At 39.2% G+C, this 6000-nt stretch overlaps 1 protein-coding gene across 1 annotated transcript in view; it reads right to left on the bottom strand.

Moving 5' to 3' along the window:
• The window catches only part of OPRK1 (opioid receptor kappa 1), a 44909-nt gene that overhangs the window by 38369 nt on the left and 540 nt on the right, over positions 1 to 6000 (bottom strand). The gene's annotated exons all lie outside the window — the stretch shown is intronic.

Here is a 6000-nt window from a genome sequence, read left to right on the forward strand (position 1 = left end):
ACAACTCTGCCAAGCCTGTACTCTAGAAAAGCAAAAGTCTTTTACTCACAGGGGGATTGAGACCTAGAGGTCTTTATTGTGATAGAAACAAATTACTTAAAACTAATGAAAAAAGAAAAAGCAAAACTTAAGACCAAGGATCAAAGAATTTTCTGAATCTTGTTTTTTTCTTTATACATTCTTCTTATTTATCCTTGCAATGAATTTACAAAGAAGTACATATTTACAGGAATAAAGCTTTTCTTTAACTTAAACACAAAAGAATATATATATACATAATTATTGTGAAAATTGAAGTTTCAGGAGAATGTTCTCTTCAGGAGAACAGAAAGAGGACGGACAGCATTATAGGTTTAACTGTGTCTCCTTCAAATTCATATTTGGCATTCCTAACCCTCCAGTACTTCAGAACATGACTGTAAATCCGTCCCTTGGCATACTAGGGGTGCTGGTTCTGGAACCTCCTTTGGATACCAAAATTCATGGATGCTCAGGTCCCTGATATAAAATGTTATAGTACTTATATATAACCTATGTACAACTTCCTGTATATTTAAAATCATCTCTAGGTTACTTATAATACCTGATGCCATATAAATGCTGTATAAACTTTGTTATATTGTTTAGAAAATACAGAAATTAATAAAGAAAAGTACAGAAATTAACAAAAAATAGTTTGTACATATTCAGTACAGATGCGAATATTTTCCATTCTAGGTTGGTTAAATTTGTGGCTGAGAAATACATGGGTACAGATGTGGAAACCACAGATATGGAGAGCCAACTGCATTTGGAGGTAGATACAGAGATAAAATGAGGGTGGGCACTAATCTGATATGACTGATGTCTTTATAAAAGAAGAAATCAGGACCCAGATATACACAGAGTAAAGACTGTGTGAAGACACAGAGAGAAGAAAGATTCTGCAAGCCAAGCAGAAAGAGATAGAACCCTGCCAAAACCTTGATCTTGGGCTGTAGGGCTCCAGAACTATAAGGCAATACATTCTTGATTTTTAAGCCACCCAGTCTGTGGTGCTTTGTTATGGCAGACCCAACAGGCTAATGTAGGCAGATCATCACATAGAAAGTTCATCACATAGAGCCAGCCACTCAGAAAAAAAGCAAGCTGGCTGAGTCTGAAGATAAGGATGGATACCTGGGAAAGAAAAAGACATACAGTTAGGATATGTTAGAATGTACCTGACAGTTATGGCCACAAGAACGGATGAAACCCTTGAAAGAGAGTGTGATGGTCAGTTTGATATGTCACCTTGGCCAAGCTACAGTCCCTTGATCTTCACACACTCATCTAGGCACTGCTGTGAAGGTATTTTGTAGATGTGTTTAAAGTCCCTAGTCAACTGATTTTAAGCAGAATAGAGTGTCCTAGATAATCTCCCTGATAATCGAATGGCCCTGATACAATCAGTGGAGGGCCTTAAGAGCAGAGCTGATGCTCCCTGAGGAAGACAAAAATCCAGATCTCTTAACAGGGCCACCTACTTCTGGCCCTGCTTCTATGGTTGAAGCTTAACTAATCTAGAGAATATTCAAAGCAAGGACAGAAGAAAACTGAGAAGACTCTGGAGAGAATGATTATTTCAGAAACACCAGAGGAAGAGGAATTTGTAACTAAAAAGAAACCCAGGGATGCAGGGGTAAGCGAAAGAGAGAGTACCGTCCAAGAAAAGGAGGGACCTAAGGTTGGTCAGGCATGCCAAACCCTCCACAGAAGTCAGTGGCCTAAAAGGAGCGCCTGAGGGCAGCAATGGCCTAAAAGAAGCTCCTGAAACATGAGCACCATGGCTTTGGTAAAGGAGCACCAAAAAAACAAGCCCAAGTTCATAGGCTTAGTAGTGGATGGAACACAAGGAAACCAAGAGAAGGGAGTTTACATGCCTATGATGGACAGAAGGATGAAAAGACATTAGCTAAGGAAACTCAGAAAAATGAAGGGTTGTGGAAACTGAGCTGTTGTTAATTATTTGTAAAATGACAGATGCTTGGGTACGCCCACATGCTGAAGAGCAAATAGAGAGGGAGAGATTGCAGATGGAGTAGAAAGAAGATAGTTGATATGGCAAAGACCCCAGGAGGCAAAATTCAAACCTCAGGAGCAGAAATTAGCCTTGGAGAGAAGGAAGGAAACTCTTCTCTTGAGATGAAGCAAAATGAGGGAGGGTGGCCGCCGATGTACATATTTAGAGAAGGTGTGCTCCCAAGGGCAGGACTCTAGTGTGTCAGTGAACTGCGTAAGACCATTCACTGGTCGGGTGGAGGGTTTGAGAATCAGTTCAGATCTGAATTCATTTTTTATGGAAAGTGGGAAAAGAATGGAAAATAGGAGAGGGCCACAGAAAATTCTAGGCAGAATTAGGGACAGATACACTTGAAGACTGTGACTTTGCTTTGACAAAGATAACACTGATTTTATTCAACAGCATTCAGCCAGCTGGGTATAGGAATAAGGAAGGCAGTTTACTGCCTTGGTCAAGATTTAAGGCTTTCGAGGAAGATGGTAGCAGAAGCACAAGAAACCACGGCACTTGAGCTTATAGTCAATATAGATGCCGAAGTGATAGCCCATGGAGTCTAGGCTGAGAAAGAGAAAAAGAGATAGTCTGGAAGAAAACAAAGAAGCTCCAGGAAAGAAAGTATTCAAAGGTTTGTGCAAGTGCTGTGGGGAGGAAATGACAGGCAGAGTGGATGACAGCACAGGATTCTCGTGGTCACTGTGCTGGGATCATTCTGGCCCTATGAGTTTAGTAAAGTGTGACCTTTGTTTGTTTCCTTGGGCCTTTTTGTTTCGTTTTGGTGTTTTTTTGCTTTAATTTCTTCATCTGTTAAATAGGTATGGCAATGATATATCTATGGTTGTGAAAATTAAATAAAATAATTCAAGTAGGCAGCTTTGCCTGTTTGGCACATATTTCCTGTTCATTACATTATAGTCATCTTTGCCAAGGGAAAAGACAGCTGTCCATGTGAGAATTTGTGGTCCTAGTGGGAGAATGGTTGTTGAAGTGTCAGGGAGAACTACTGGATGTTTGCTCATTGTAAGTAAAGCAAAGTTCTGTGAAGATTGAGACTTAAAAAAAAATTAATCAGACTAAGGGAATGGAGAACTTTAGAGAGCTATTTTAGATGAATCTATCAAGGAAGGCCTTTCTAAGGAGGTTACATTGGATTTAAATGGTTTAAGGAAGCCATGCAAAATTCAGAGAATATTCTGGTGAAAGGAAACAGAAAGTACAAATACTCAGACAGAAATGAGCTGGTTTTATCTAAAAATTCTGATTAGAATCTAATCTGAAATCACAGTAACTATAACTACTTAATTTTGTTTACCTGCATTCAAGCATTCATATTTTCATTCATATGCTAAACTGCAAATCAAGCACACACAAAAAAGATTTTGCATATAGGGCTACTTGACAAGGCCTGGCATGTGGGCATCTTGGTGTTCACTGAGGGTGACCTGTGCAGGAGGCAGTCAAGAGACCATGGGATCAGGGTCCTGAGTGCCACACCCATGGGCCCACTCTAACAACACAGACCCCAAAACATGGTGAAAGAGGAGGCTGGAACACTTGAATGTTAAGGTCTTCACAGTGAAAGCTTCATGTGCCCTAATATCCACGGCTTATGGCAATTGGTACACATTAAATGATGAGAACTCCTGAAACTTTAAATATCTTCGGAAGATACTGGGCAGCATTCCAGAGGAAGGTGGGAAAAGTTATTTGTTAGGCAGGCCTAAAAGCAGTCATAGTTTTTGCCACAGCGCTAATTTTCTTCCCAGGTCTGAGCTGGCTGGACCAGATCTTCCCCTGCCCACCATCGGGTCATCTAAGCTCCATTTCTAGAATGATCTTCTGTAAGACTGAACTATACTGCGCCCTCTTCTATGGTGGATATTTTGAAATAATGCCCTCCATCTTTTTAAGTACAGTTTCTCAGCTCCCTACTTCAGTTGGGAGAGCTTAATATGGCCTTCACACTCTGGCTCTGTGCCCTGCTCTGATGTGCCTAACCCATCCCACTCCATGCCACCCTCCCTGCAATCTTCAGTCCCTTCGTCTCCTAAGGTAAGGAACCCAAGCTCATCGATTTTTCTTCAAAGGTTTTGTTTGTCCATGCTTTGGTCATCTATCACTATGAACAAATTCTAAATACTCCTTTACCATCTTAGCTATAGACAAGTGAACTAGGTTCGTTAGCTATTAGGACAATAACTTTTCATTGCGAAGCCCTTAAAATGTATACACTCCAGTATTATTTACACTAGCTAGGTTTCATTATGTTGGCATTCCAGAAGGGTAGCGTAACTCTTCACTTTTCATTTCTTACCAAACTTAACCTCTAAGTAGCTGAGAATGGAGAGGAAGAAGACAGGATGCTGTTAAGTGAACTATCTCATTTTTATTTTTCTAGTTCAACTTGTCCCAAGCTAACACATGTTAGTGCTGGATATCTTTGGAAGATCTGCCCATTGAAAGTCCTAGCTAATCGACAAGAATTCTTTTTTCCTTCTGATGCATCTAATGTTCCCTGTGGAGAATCTTTGCACACAGCATTTAAATGCTATTTTAGGATTCTACATTTTTGTTCATCAACGTAGTAGCACAACTAACTACAAAGACTCCAGGTATTCATTTTAATAACAGTAAGATGAGCACCTCAATATGATACGAGTAGAAATAGAGGTGACTTTTTTTCCTTAGAGTTTTCTGTTTGTGTAACAATGTCTTATCACACAAAAAATGGCTTCTGCACCAAAGATCTCCTAAATATTTTAATGATAACTTAATAATACAGTGGTTTCTTCTTTTGTCTAATTGTTTCTTCAAGGGAGACCAGCCCTGAGATTATGAATGACTTGGACAATATACTTTTAAAATATTCCCTCTTTATACAGTCTCTATGTATCACGATAGAATACACAATTATGAAAACTAATGGCTCTAGGATACAAACACTAATTGTAGGTGAAATGAGTTTTATAATATGTATTAGGAGGCTTAAATGACAATTTTTAATTTTAGAGAATAAATGGGTTGAAAGACTGATATTCCAAGGGGGAAAAATATATAAAAGAGGTATTTTGATTATGATGATTCCTGAGAAATTTATGCTACTGTTCATTATATTGTTCTTGAAGTTCATAATATATAAAAGGCCTATTTCGAAACTAAAGTCAAGCTTTAAAAAAATCAGTTTATCATCTGTTCAAAGTACTTAATCAGGGCGACTTGCACCCGTCCTTTATTTCATAGCGAATTCTCAAAAGAATGTCAGCTTTTTATTCCTTTTCAGAGTTGTAGTTCCAAAGCATTAGGGCTCCCAGAAAGTGAAATACGTATGTCTCAAGAGACATGTAAAACAAAGTTTGGGTTTTCAATTCATCCTTTCTTTTTAAAAATAAACATCACTTCTCTTACCAGAAAATCAGCACATATGTGGATACCTGGGTATTTATTACTGGAAGTGGACTTCAAGAAAATCCCACAAAAGAACAATAAAGTCAAGTCTTCCATTTCTCACGGTGGAAAACAACAACAAAAGCAATTTTTTAAAACCTCCACAGTTCATACTTTAGGGGATAAATATTAGATGGCTTATTTACAAAAGTCACTGATACTCTAAAGAATGGTATGACATTCCAGTACTAAAAAGGCTCAAATGTGGATATCAACAATGCTAGATAGTATGTTGGCTTTTGTTTCATAAGCCTTAACATCGGACTGATGAGTCACAGGAAACTCTGAATTCCTCATCTTCCGTGCATTTGGTGGGCCTGAAATTTATCTTAAGAAATATTTGCAAAGGGCAAAACAAAGTGTGCAAACTGCAAGCAACCAGGCAAGAGGCCACGCAAAATGGATTAGCGTCTTTACCAGGAGACAATGACCTTGTCGTCAGCACCCTGGTGCTGACCCGACGCATACGGTTTTCAGCAGGGGCCCGGAGCCCCGGGGCGGGGGGGAGAAATTGCTCT

Source organism: Carlito syrichta, unplaced genomic scaffold, assembly GCF_000164805.1.
Source record: "Carlito syrichta isolate Samal-C Ts95f unplaced genomic scaffold, Tarsius_syrichta-2.0.1 Scaffold286988, whole genome shotgun sequence".
Classification (NCBI taxonomy): Eukaryota; Metazoa; Chordata; class Mammalia; order Primates; family Tarsiidae; genus Carlito; species Carlito syrichta.